Here is a 14,231-nt window from a genome sequence, read left to right as displayed (position 1 = left end):
CTCCACCGACCATCTTTCATTTTGGTACCTGTTAACATTTCAGGTCCTTGGTACTCGGACCTCAGAGGAGAATTCCCCTCCTTTCTAGCTCTGTTCCATTTGCTACTGCCTTTTGTAATAATGTTTGTTGGTGTTCTTCTATTCATATGTTTTACTCCGTTGCTCAGAAAGGTAATACTCAAGGGCTACATCGATCTCCAAACAAAGGTTCATGAGTTGAGATTATCTGCCCAGGTCCACCGTGTCGCTGACACCCGTGTATAAAGCCCCTACAATGGGTCGGCAGCCAAAGATGGGTAAGGATTTGGTAAGAATGTACATAACCTAAGACAGGAACCGTTCGCTAGAGGGATGGTCTCCTATGACGGGTAAATGGACATATCTGTACCAACCACCTAAGCCAGGCGCAACCCTTGTGTTAATTTTATATATAAAAGGGGGACCTGTGGGAAACCGTGCTGAAGTGCTAGCAGGTGTTGTTTTGTGAAATGTTGAACCTTTGACTTCCTTGAGTGGTTTGTGCTCCCAGCAAGGCAAAACTTGCTACTCTGAGAACAGAGAACCAGACTAGGTCAGGAAGTGTGGAGCTGGCCAAAAAACACACCCTTGTGTATTACCTTTATTGTAACTACTAGATTGCAGACAGTTCTGTTACTTTTTGATGCCCAGAGTATATAAGCTGCAAAAATAAACTTGGGCTGAGGCATTCTACTTAGAACTGCAGCAGTCTACTTAGAATTGCCTGCCCTCCCGATCCCATCTTTGTCTCTCTTCTTTTTTCTCAATCCTCACTCCCCACTTCAGGGACTGTTCGTCTCGTCGGCAGGCACCGACAGTTAGTGTAGCCACAGCAGATATATTAGTGGCCAGTGGCTCACTGGTTACAGCTGACGGCCAACTAGCCACAGCTGACGGCCATCCAACCACAGTTGATGGCCATCTACTACCTGAGCCAGCACCCCTCCACGTGAGGCCGAGAGCCTGGAAACTGCTCTCTGGGGCTCTGTCCCCACAACATATGATACAAAAGTATTTTCCTGTAATATGGATTTCACATGCTATATATTTTGGGATACAATTAACATGTTGTTTAAACAGCCCAGTAAATACACTTGTACTATTTATATTTTAGAGCTTATACTTTTTTTTCACATTGTAGACGATTTCTAGTTTTATATTCTCAAGTAGATCATTAATAGGTGATGGAGGAAATTTTCGGTTGCATTCAGATTCAAATTCAGCAGGAACTGGAAAGAAAAAACAGAATTATGTTCTTTAAAATACAACTAAGTATAAGTGTTAAGAAGAATGAGAAAACCTCTAGATGAGGCCACAGCTCACAACAGGAGATCATATTCAATACAGTTTGCCCACGGCTGCACACTGACTTGACTGCTATTGTGGCCAAGTATCAGAGCTTCTGGTTGTCTCATCCTTCATTCATTTATAAACAAGGTCGTAGGACAAGCACTGAAGTTACAAGACGAAGATGACACGGTCCAGCCCTGACCCATCATCTACTATAAGCTGAAGGAACAGATGAACAGGCAATTTCCATTCAGAGGCCCCTATACCATACAAATGCACAACAGGACGCGAGTGGGACCCACAGAAGGGACATCCCAGTATTGATTGTCTGCTCTCTGGTGGAGGTGACATGGACGTTGATGCCTGAAGGACAAGGACAGAGGATGCCATTGAGAGGGAAGCCGCAGATGCGAAGACTAGCATGGGGGAGAACACTACGGAACGAGAAGTAGTCTGGTTTAGCTAGATGCTAGAGCAAAGGGGCAAACGAGGGTTGGTAGCAAGATATAGGCTGAGATGTTTGGTGAGAACTACATTGATTTGGGTGTTTTCATTCCATGCAAAGCAATGTGGAGTTTCTCCTGAGGATACATGGTAAACTAATGACAAAGTAAATGACTGGAGATTTAAATGTCACCCATCAGGTGACAGCTACAGTGTTTCCTCCAAAAATAAGACTAACCGGAAATTAAGCCCTAATGCGTCTTTTGGAGCTATAATTAATAAAAGACCTGGTCTTATTTTCGGGGAAATATGGTAGCTTGGCCCTTCTAGGAGTACCGTATTTCCCCAAAAATAGACCGGGTCTTATATTCATTTTTGCTCCCAAAGACACATTAGGTATTATTTTCCGGTTAGGTCTTATTTTCAGGGAAACACCATATATGAACAGTAATTGCTTAAGTATCACTAGATAAGTCTGGTTATTGGGCCTCATATCACTGGCAAAAACATAAAAGTTGATGAAGCCCCGTTTTCAACGTGCAGGTGTAAAGTTCCATAGGGATGGCAGAAGAAAGGAAGGGGACAGGCCAGAAATAAAAAGAGATACATAGTCTCTGAGATATTACTCATATGTCATTGTCTTCACTATGAATATTTATGCTTTCACCTTTTTTATTTGCTAAGGCCAAGAAAATATTTAATGTAGTATCTATTATCAGAACATGAAAAGGGATGCCATTTAATATTTACATTTTATTCCAGAAATCAATGATATCTAACTTGAATTAATACATTTTGGCAACATACCGTCTTTGTATAGTTCTTTAGTTATTTTTTCCTGGTACTCCTGTAGAGGAACAAGCCACTCAGCAGCATGAAGAAGCAAGGTGACATGGTTAACACTGAGAGAAGATGACACTTCTCCAGAAACCAAGTCAAAGTTACGGAAGATTGTGATCTCTGTGACCGAGATTTCAAAACAGCAGTCATGCTCTCTGCTCATCACACAGAACAGCTAAGAGACTTGTAGGAGGATGACTTGAAGGTGGGCAAACTGGGCGAGCAGGGGAAGTGGGAAGAGAGACGTGGCCCGCATCCATGGCTGCGGAGGTGCAGGTGGTCCCAGGACAGAACAGAGACCACAAGAGCCAGGAGGTGGGCTCTTTCCCTGTGTCCCACAGCTCATCTCCCTGCCCAGAGAGCAGCATATCAGAGTTTGAGGCAGTCACCTCAGCTGAGACCTCCAGCTGGGCCCTAGGTAGGACAAAGGAAGTAAACACCATACCTGGGCCCCTCCCCCGACTCTCCCAATCCTACCCCCACCCTTCCAGAGACTCACGCTGGCCCCTGATCTGAGGAGTAGTGTCAGATTACAGAGGACCCATAGTGCTCAGGATCTGGGAGGACCCGGTTTGTAGCTACTGCGACTTAGGGAAGAAGCTGGGAAGTGTGTGACACTGCTGGGCTGAGAGAGAGAAGACTCCTCCATCCCCAGTCCCCACCTTCTCTGACCTGCCCAGGGCAGGGCAATTACAACTGTGGAGACATGCCCAGGGGTTAGCAGTAGGCAGCAGTCGCAGCTCTGGGCTTTCAGCAGCTCAGAAATCTCCCACCACACACGTACACATGCACGCACGCACACACACACGGAAGGAGTGACCTAAGACTCAGGAGACCTGGGCACAGGGCTGGTTGTGTTACTCTCAGTGCGCATATGTGCAGGCAAGAGCAGAAACTGCACTGACTTTGTAGAAACTACCATCCAGACCCGATAGCCCCACTCATCTACATCTGCCGTCCCAGGGTCACTCTGGGCACCAGGTGACCGGCTCTGCCTGAACAATACACAGAGGACTCTCTGGTACAGCAGAGGACGGCCTGGAGATTACTTGGTGGGCTTAAGCCAAGACTGGCGCTGCATTTTTTGTTTTGTTTTGTTTTTGTATCTTTGATATTTTTGCCTGTGTTGAGTGTGGGTTACTGGTTGTTTTCACACGTGAGTGTATTTGGTTTTGACTTTGTTGTTGCTGTTGTGCTTGGTGATTGGCTTTGTTCTGAAATTGCCCTACACCAGGGCCCAGCCCAAGAGTCACAAGATTCAACACCTCCTGACACCAACTCCAGACCCAACCAGAGTATTATTGGGTTTGACCTACAAGTGACACACCCAGAGGGAATTCTCTACAGGCACAAGAGCCCATAGAGGCCAAGTCTAATTGGAGTGGTCAACCCTCACGCAGCAGATCATCCACCGAGGGCAGAGCTAAGTCTCACAACTAGGCAGCCTAGGAGCAACCCCACCTACTGACCAGCCAAAAGCAATGAAAGTTCAACTTTACACAGGACAATATACACAACACCAGGGTCAACTTTGGAGCACACGCACAGGAGAATAGGGAAGTGGTGCAAGTCAGATGTAAAGGACACACACTACATAAGATAACCAAGCAAAGACTGAGAATCCTAGGGGATCTACCTAATACATCGAAGCAAACATGGAGAGTCAACCAGAATGGGGAAACAAAGAAACATGTCCCAAATAAAAGAACAGAAGAAACCTCCAGAATTGGAACCAAATGAAATAGAGGTAACCAATCTATCAGAGACAGAGTTCAGAACACCGACGATAAGAATGTTTAAAGAGCTTAGTGACGACATAAAGAAGGATAGAGAAATCATAATGAACAACCAGTTAGAACTAAAGAATACAACAAGTGAAATAAAACACACGCTTGAAGGAATTACCAGTGGGTTAGATGAGTCAGAGAATTGAATCAGCGACTCAGAAGACAAGTTAACAGTGAACACACAAGCGGAACAAAAATAAATCCACGCCTATATGGCCATTTAATCTACGACAATGGAAGCAAGAATTTACGGTGAGGTAAAGACAGTCTTTTCAATAAATGGTGCTGGGAAACCTGGACAGACACATGCAAAAAGATGAAGCTGGACCACCTCCTTACACCATATACAAGAATAAATTGAAAATGGGTTAAAAACTTAAATGTAACATCTGATACCATAAAACTCCTAGAAGACAATATAGGAAGCAACTTTACATATATTACCCGGAGTAAGATTTTTACTGATACATCCCCTTGGGCAAGGGAAGTAACAGAAAAAATATACATATGGGATTACATCAAACTAAACATTTTTTTCACAGTAAAGGAAACCATCATTACAACAAAAAAGGGTCCTACTGAATGGGAGAAGATATCTGCCATTGATATATCCAAACTTTATTAAAAAACTCACTCAACTCAGCTCCAAAAAAACAATCAAACCAATTAAAAAATGGGCAGAGGACATGAAGAGACATTTATCTAAAGAGGACATACAGATGGCAAACAGACATATGAAGAAATGCTCAACCTCACTAACCATCAGAGAAATGCAAATAAAAACCACAATGAGATACCACCTCACCCCAGTCAAAATGGTTATCATCAATAAATCAACAAACAACAAGCGCTGGCGAGGATGTGGAGAAAAGGGAACCCTTGTGCACTGTTGGTGGGATTGCAGATTGGTGCAGCCACTATGGAAAACAGTATGGAAGTATCTCAAAAATCTGAGAATGGAACTACCTTATGACCCAGCAATTCCATTCCTAGGCATCGATCTGGAGAAATCCAAAACTCTAATTCAAAAAAATGTATGCACCCCTATGTTTATTGCAGCTCTATACACAATAGCCAAACATGGAAACAATCAAAATGCCCATCGGTAGACGACTGGATTAAGAAACTGTGGTACATTTATACAATGGAATATTATGCAGCCATAAAGAAGAAGGAAATCTTACCATTTGCAACAATATGGATGGACCTAGAGAACATTACGTTAAGTGAAATAAGTCAGACAGAGAAAGACAAATACCTTATGATCTCACTTATATATGGAATATAAGAAAACAATAAATGAGTGAACTAATCAGAAACAGTCTCAGAGACACAGAGGAAAAACTGAAGGTTGCTAGATGGGAGGGGGGTGGGGATAAGGGGGAAGGTGAGGGGATTACAAAGCACAATCGATAACCCCAAGATTGCCATGGGGATACGAAAGTCAATTTGGTGAATGTAATCAATAATGTAAAGATTTTGTAGGGTATCTGATTACACTTGTCTCATTAGGGAGAGCACCTCAGAGATGATGTAGATGCCTGACAACTGCACTGTACACCGGAAGCTGAAGCTGAACAATAATGAATGTTAATGTTAACTACAATTGTTATACACACACACACATATACATGTATGTATATATATGTTTACAAGAAGTAGAATACAGCATGAGGGATAGAGGCAGTAGAAATGTAATGGCTGTATGTGATGTCAGAGGGGTCGTTGATGAGGGGAGAGGGGTCATCATTATGTGAGGCATACAAATTATAAATGTGTAACTATTACATTGTTTTGTACACCTGAAACTAATAATAAAAAAAGAGTTAAAAATAATAATACTCATTCACTGAAAAAAAAGAAGACACCCAGAACTAGTTTCTGCACAGTAAAACAAACAAACAAAAAACAATAGCACTTCTTGATGACTTTCAGGCACATATATAACACCTGTCAATCAGCAATCTGGCCCTCAGCTTAAAATAACCCAGTTCAACACAGTCGAGTCATGGCCAAAGAGAAACAGGGCTGAGCTGTTTTCAGCTGTAGCCCCAGCAAGAAGCTCAGTATATTATATACTATATTATATAAAATACTATATGTCAATAGTCAAAAGACATACAGTATTTACTTCTAGGGCCAAAGAGTAGCACGAACCAGGAAAAGCTTGTTCACCTGAAACTAACGACATACATTATACTTCACTTAATTTTTCAAATACAAAGGAGATAAAAGACTCTCTGCCACATATTATATACTCCCCCATGAAAGAATTATTATTTCATTATCCTTTTTATGCCTACTGCTGCCTAGAGAAAAAAAATCAAACTCACTTATAGCCCTCCTCAATTTGACCTCTACTAACCGTTTTAAACTAATTTTCTATATTGTATGCTGCATATAAATTAGACCAATTGTTCCGAGCAGATGATTTGTGCTTTCCTTCCTGTATTCTCCATGTTGCTTAAATGTAATAAACATTTTGGAGGGTAAAACAAAACAAAGTAACAGCATGAAGAATGTCACTGAGATATAACAACGCTCACAAGGCAGTTCAATGAGTTCAGGAGTAAAATTAATGACCCGGAGGAGAACTTTATCAAAGAGATGGAAACTATGAAACAGAACCGAACAGAACTCCTGCTGGTCAAGAACTCAAGAATGAGTATTTTTAACAACCAGGTCACACGAAGAAAACGAGTTGTGATTTAAAGACTCCCTAGCACTGCCACCTTACTCATCAATTACCCAAATGCTGTCAAGACATATAGACATAAGTGAACTTCATTTTAAAAATTCAATTATTTGCTTAATGTCCCTATTTAGAATATGTACAACTGTGAAGCAACTCATTTTAAAACACTGAAATAGATAGTGCTACGAATAAAATAAAAATTAAGGATATACTCTCTTGTTAGAAGATAACTTTAACCATAAAAACAGAGACTAATCTTTCTGCAGTATTATAAGTTTGCCGAATTATTAAAAAGGATGATATCTGTTTCATTTAATAATAAACATCCATTTGTGGTTAGGTGTTTGGCCGGCCATCATTCACTTACGCTTAGGGGAAGAAAAACTGGGATGCACAAAACTTTAAAATTTTTATGAATCATCTCCAACTAAAACCAATTAAGAAGCCAAAGCATCTCAAAGCATATATTAGGCAATGATATTTAACATCTGAAATAAAATTTAAAGGCAAATTTTCAAGCATTTTAAATGTATCACTTTAGTTACATTTTTTTTTAAGATATCCAAATATACTTTAATATTATGAAAAAAGTTTTCTTATTTTAAAAGCTTTTTTAAATTTGTCTTATATAAATTAACACATTTTACTAAATCCAACAGATAAAAATAAGGAAATATATAATAAATGTATAACTTACGAACAAACTAATAATGTAACGCCAATCAATGACAAACACATTCCAGAAGAGTTCTTGAAACTTACATGTAGATGTATCCTATATCAATATCTGGCAATCCATAATAGAAGGGAGGAATACTAACATAAACATATTCATAGTTGATTGAGAGAAAGTGGATGTTGATTCTAAACACAAAGTCACACTTGACTTTTATTTATTTATTTATTTTTTTGTTTCTATTTGTTTCTTTTTTTTTTATTTTATTTTATTTTTTTTATTAATTAATTTATTTATTAGTTTCAGGTGTACAAAACAAGGTAATACTTAGACGTTCATCATTTATATCCCTCATACTGTGAACCCCCCTCCCCCCATCCACTATCCCTCCGACCTCACACTGAACCATCACATTATATATATAAAATTTTTTTTTTTTTTTTTTTTTACTGCTTTGCCTTTTATTATCCTTATACCCTTGTGAAAGATAACAGAATTTTGACATAAAGTGGGTAAGTGAGTTGTGCAGAATTTGCTGTAAACCAGACCGTGAAAGTCAGTGCTCAATTCTACATTTTGACTCAGTCATTAACATTTTTTTTTATTAATTTATTTATTAGTTTCAGGTGTACAAAACAAGGTAATACTTAGACGTTCATCATTTATATCCCTCATACTGTGAACCCCCCTCCCCGCATCCACTATCCCTCCGACCTCACACTGAACCATCACATTATATATATAAAATTATAGTTGGCATTCATTAATGTTTAGCTTCTGATGTACAATGCCATGATCAGGTATCCACAGTATCCCTGAGGTGGTCTCCCAAATAGGACGCATGTCCATCGGATACCCAACAAAATCTTTACAACATTATAGAATACCTTCCCCAAATTAATTTTCAAAAGAAAAACCCTGAGGCCATCTTGTGGTTACCAGCTGCTTCCAAATCCCTTCACCTTTCCCCTTATCCCCAACCCCCTCCCACACACCCATCTAACCACTCTCGGTTTTTTCTCTGCGTCCCCCAAACTGACTCTGATTAGTTCATTCACATAGTCTTTTCTTTAGATTCCATATATAAGTGAGATCATATGGTACTTGTCTTTCTCTTTCTGACTTATTTCACTTAACATAATGTTCTCTAGATCCATCCATGTTGCTGCAAATGATAAGATTTCTTTCTTCTTTATGGCTGCGTAATACTCCATTGTATAAATGTACCACAGCTTCTTAATCCAGTCATCTACCGATGGGCATTTTGGTTGTTTCCATATCTTGGCTATTGTGTAAAGTGCTGCAATAAACATAGGAGTGCATACAGATTTTTGAATTGGAGTTTTGGATTTCTCCGGGTAGATGCCTAGGAGTGGAATTACTGGATCATAGGGTAGTTCCATTTTCAGATTCCTGAGATACCTCCATACTGTTTTCCATAGTGGCTGCACTAATCTGCAGTCCCACCAACAGTGCACTAGCGTTCCCTTTTCTCCACATCCGCGCCAGCATTTGTTGTTTGTTGATTTATTGATAATAGCCATTTTGACTGGAGTGAGGTGGTATCTCATTGTGGTTTTTATTTGCATTTCTCTGATGGTTAGTGAGGTTGAGCATTTCTTCATATGTCTTCTTGCCTTCTGTATGTCCTTTTTAGAGAAATGTCTCCCCAAGTCCTCTGCCCATTTTTTAATTGGGTTGTTTGTTTTTTTGGAGTTGAGTTGAGTAAGTTTTTTATAGATTTGTGATATTAATCCCTTATCAGATATATCATTGGCAAATATCTTTTCCCATAGAGTAGGATCCCTTTTTGTTTTATTGATGGTTTCCTTTGCTGTGAAAAAACTTTTTAGTTTGATGTAATCCCACATGTTTATTTTTTCTCTTACTTCGCTCGCGCGAGGGGATATATCAGTGAAAATCTTACTGCGGGTAATGTCCATGAAGTTTCTTCCTATATTTTCTTCTAGATATTTTATGGTTTCAGATCTTACATTTAAGTCTTTAAGCCATTTTGAATTTGTTTTTGTATATGGTGTAAGGAGGTGGTCCAGCTTCATTTTCTTGCATGTGTCCGTCCAGGTTTCCCAACACCACTTATTGAACAGACTATCTTTACCCCATCGTACATTCTTGCTTCCATTGTCGTAGATTAGATGGGCATATAGGCATGGATTTACGTCTGGACTCTCTATTCTGTTCCATTGATCTATGTATCTATTTTTATGCCAGTACCATGTTGTTTTGATTACTGTAGCCTTGTAGTATAGTTTGAAATCAGGTATCGTTATACCTCCCACTTTGTTCTTATTTCTCAAGATTGCTGAGGCTATCCGGGGTCTTTTATGGTCCCATATAAATTTTAGGATTATATGTTCTATTTCTGTGAAAAACGTCGTTGGTAGTTTGATAGGAATTGCGTTGAATATGTATATTGCCTTAGGCAGTATGGACATTTTAACTATATTAATTCTTCCTATCCATGAACATGGAATGTGTTTCCATCTATTTATGTCTTCTTTCATTTCTTTCTTCAGTGTTGTATAATTTTCTGAGTACAGATCCTTTACATCTTTGGTTAGATTTATTCCCAGATATTTTATAGTCTTTGGAGCAATTGTAAATGGAATTGTTTTTTTAATTTCTCCTTCTGCTATTTTATCATTGGTATATACAAATGCAACTGATTTCCGAATATTAATTTTATATCCTGCTACTTTACTAAATTCATCTATCAGTTCTAATAGTTTCTTGGTGGAGTCTTTAGGCTTCTCTATATATAGTATCATATCATCTGCATATAATGATAATTTTACTTCCTCCTTACCAATTTGGATGCCTTTTATTTCTTTCTCTTGTCTGATTGCTGTGGCTAAAACTTCCAGCACTATGTTGAATAGAAGTGGAGAAAGTGGGCAACCTTGTCTTGTTCCTGATCTTAGGGGGAATGGTTTTAGCTTTTCCCCATTGAGTATGATGTTAGCTGTGGGTTTGTCATATATGGCCTTTATTATGTTAAGATATGATCCCTCTATTCCCACTTTCTTAAGGGTTTTTATCATAAAAGGTTGAACAGCTGTACTCTTGAAATGTTTTCTTTGGATGGGATGAAATATTTATTCCATTAATTATATATGAAGCTAAAGGTACAACTATGCATCTCAATGTGTTTCTGAGAATGTAGGATCTATGCCAAGAACAAGATTGGCACCAGTGTTTCAGAAAAGAACCGGGTCAAACAGAATCTACTTTTCAATTGCAAGATGATGGATTAGAGAGATTTCTAAAGAGGAAAGCAGATGGTCCAGGTTTCATCTTCTCCTTCCTAGACAGTGAAATCTATGGAAGAGGCTATGGATTAGGAGATAGACAAAATGAAGAAAGTTGTCCACCAAGTATCAGATCTTATTACCGACATTTGATGGAAATGGGAGTGAAAGGAAGGCACTGGGTTAAAGATTAATGTTTTGAATGAAGAAAACAAAAGGAATGAGTCGACTTTGTAAGCCTAATATCCCATCATGTCATAAGGTCACCAAGGTCTGCGGGCCACAGGCTCCATCCAGAAGCAAAACATCTCCACAGAAGTGGAATTAAAGATATTCCCCTACATTGACATTTTATTATTCCATAAGGCATCTGGTAATATGCAAGATGACTGGGGAAGAGTTCTCATAACATTTGATTTGGTAATGGCGTAAGGACAGATCTATAGATCAATGAATCAAAATTAAGGATCCGGAAATTAACCTCATATGTAGAGCCGAGTGATTTTTGACAAGGGTGCTAAAAAATCCAATTGGAGGTGAATAGTCTTTTGAGCAAATGATACTGGATCAACTGGATATCCACATGCAAAAGAAAAAATTAGAGCTCTACATCATACCAGATATAAAAATTATCTCAAAATGTAAAAGCTAAAATTATAAAAGCTTAGAAGAAAGCATAGTTATACGTCTTCATGAAAGAGTTCGTAATTGAGTGTTTAAAAAAATAGATTAACTGGACTCCATTAAAATAAAATGCTTCTGTGCTTTAAAGGATACCATTGAAAGACTAAAAAGGCAAGCTAATGAAAGGGAGAAATATTTGAAAATCCTATATCTGATAAGCGATTTGTATCCAGGATATATAAAGAACTCTTACAATTCAACAAGAAAGAGACAGTGCAATTTTAAAAGGGTGAAGGAATTGAAACAACAGTTTTTCAAAGAAGTTATACAAATGGATAATAAGCATGGGAAAAGATTGCTCAGTATCATTAGTCATCAGAAAAAACTACATCAAAACCACAATATGGAGCAGAGAGTTCACTAGTGGTTCCCTAGGGCTAAGAAGAGTGGGAAGGGCAGACTGGCACACGGTGAAGGCTAACAGCACACAGATACTTTCCAGGGTGATGAAAATGTTGTAAAACTGACTGTGATGATGACTGCATAAAGCTTTGAATACACTAAAAGTCACTGCACTGCATACTTTAAATGATGGAACTGCATGCTATGTTCATTATATCTCAATGCAGATTGGAGCCAGTGCTTTGGGGTCATGCAACGGTGTCCTTCTTGGCTTTAGATCACTAGCCAGGGTTGAGACATAGGAGAGGTAACAGTATGCCCTTTTATAGAAAAATGATATAGAAAATAAGCTATCTTTTTCACTGCTTGAGTCTGTAAAATTAAGAGAGAAATCAATATTGTACTGCTCAAAGCATTGAGTGGTTTCTATTTCCCCAAATTAAGTGATTTCTGGGTCCCAAACGGATTACAAAGTACCTTCTGTTTTAACCTAGCCATCTGAATAGCCATTTCAGATTGATTGGGTTCTAAGTCTCCAAGGAAACTAACCTCTCCATTTTGACTGTCATGTAGCATCCTTGTATTCTGAAAGAGGGTCTTCAGTCTGCAGAATTGTAGAAAACGAGTAAGTCAAATTCTTTAAGAGTAAATGTTTAGTAATTATTTAAAGAGATGATATGTCTATCATACAAAATAAACAAATCTATAAATTATGATCCTCTCCTATTTGTTCCAGTATAAGAGTTTGAAAGCATACTAATAAAATTATAACCTTAGGTAAGTAACATAAAACAATTGTGATACATATGATACAGACTTCATATTGTAACAATGTAAGGTTCTTATAATTAAAGTATTATTAATATCCACTTAAGATTGTTAGTATCAAACATATTAAATATCAGCTATAAACCAGAGATTAGTATCCAAGGTGAAAAGAAAAGTATAATATATGTGGATGTTTTGAAAAGACACCAAAATACCATTCGGTGCCTACTGACTGCAGTCTGCCAGAAGAAAAGAAAGTAGGTACCAACAAGAGATCATTCAAAATAGAAAGAGAAACCGGAAAGAAAAATCTGAAGTCTGAGTGGAGGGGAAAGGAAAGGGGCAGGGCTTTAGAAGAAAGGAAATTGGAGAGATAGTGTGTCACAGTCTCTTCGAGTCTGTTTTACGAAGAGATCTTTGCTAGCACAAAGTTAACAAAATGAGAAGAATACAAAACAATGCAGAGAAAGACAGTGACATGGGAGAAAAAACACTGAGGAGAATCAGAGAAAAAACTTCATTCAGTAAGCAGCAAGTAAACAGAAAGCAAGCCACGTGCGGGATTCCCAGACGTTGGGAAAGATTCCATTATTATCTGAGTGAGATGATTACTCATCTCATTCTTTTTTAAGTTATACATATGGTTTGGTATGTATGACATATTTTATAACTGACAAAAAAGTAGAAAGAACATAGAAGCCAAATCAATAACAATTCTGATGTTGTTAAACAATACCACAGATAGGTTTTTAGACATTAAACTGTTAGAATGCTGAAGGGAAGAACACTACAAAAAGAAGGAAAGATTACCAAAGAGAGCACAGACATCCTGCAGAAATAAAGATTCAATGGAGACCAGGAAGAGTGCAGTTGACAGTATATGCAAAAGACACGGTCATTATAGTTTTAGGAATCATTCAAGAGTAGGTATAATATTTTGGCATTCACACAAGTTTGACTATGCTGTGAGTTTCTGATGTAAATTCGTAAGTAGGATAACTTGTTTAATTATGAAAATTACAGGTATGAAATACATTTGTACTTAGGTTTTCATAAAGTAAGAATTATAATTAAATAGTAATTAATGGTTGACATGATCTGAAATATTAAAACCTTACCTGGTAACCTCGGTCTCTAATTCATCATTTTTCTTCTTTTGTTGATTCAAATTATATTGCAGAGATTCTAACTTCTCATAGTACTTTAATTGTTCCTTTTCATCCTCAGACTTTGAAAAACATTTTTAAAGAAAGTTAATTTTAAAATTCTAGAGACTCACTCTTCTTTCTTTAAAACATTATTCCTCATGAGTTCATGAGGAATATATGTAGACAGGTGTATAAAATGTAGTTTATAAACCTGATGCCAGTAAGGGCAGATTTCAAAAACAATGACTTTTCTTAAAACAGCTGAAATTG

General features: G+C 38.1%; 1 long non-coding RNA gene across 1 annotated transcript; it reads right to left on the bottom strand.

Moving 5' to 3' along the window:
• Window positions 1–1,128: 1,128 nt before the first annotated feature.
• LOC308495712 lies at window positions 1,129–14,015 on the bottom strand. Its single transcript, XR_013993035.1, has 3 exons — window positions 13,932–14,015; window positions 12,595–12,649; window positions 1,129–1,247 (listed from the first exon to the last, which is right to left on the bottom strand). It is a non-coding gene; the product is annotated as an uncharacterized lncRNA (long non-coding RNA).
• Between the last annotated feature and the right edge of the window lie 216 nt (window positions 14,016–14,231).

Source organism: Rhinolophus hipposideros, assembly GCF_964194185.1.
Source record: "Rhinolophus hipposideros genome assembly, contig: HAP1_SCAFFOLD_194, whole genome shotgun sequence".
Lineage (NCBI taxonomy): Eukaryota > Metazoa > Chordata > Mammalia > Chiroptera > Rhinolophidae > Rhinolophus > Rhinolophus hipposideros.
Note: the sequence above shows the minus strand (reverse complement) of the source record. Positions and strands in the feature narration are given on the sequence as shown.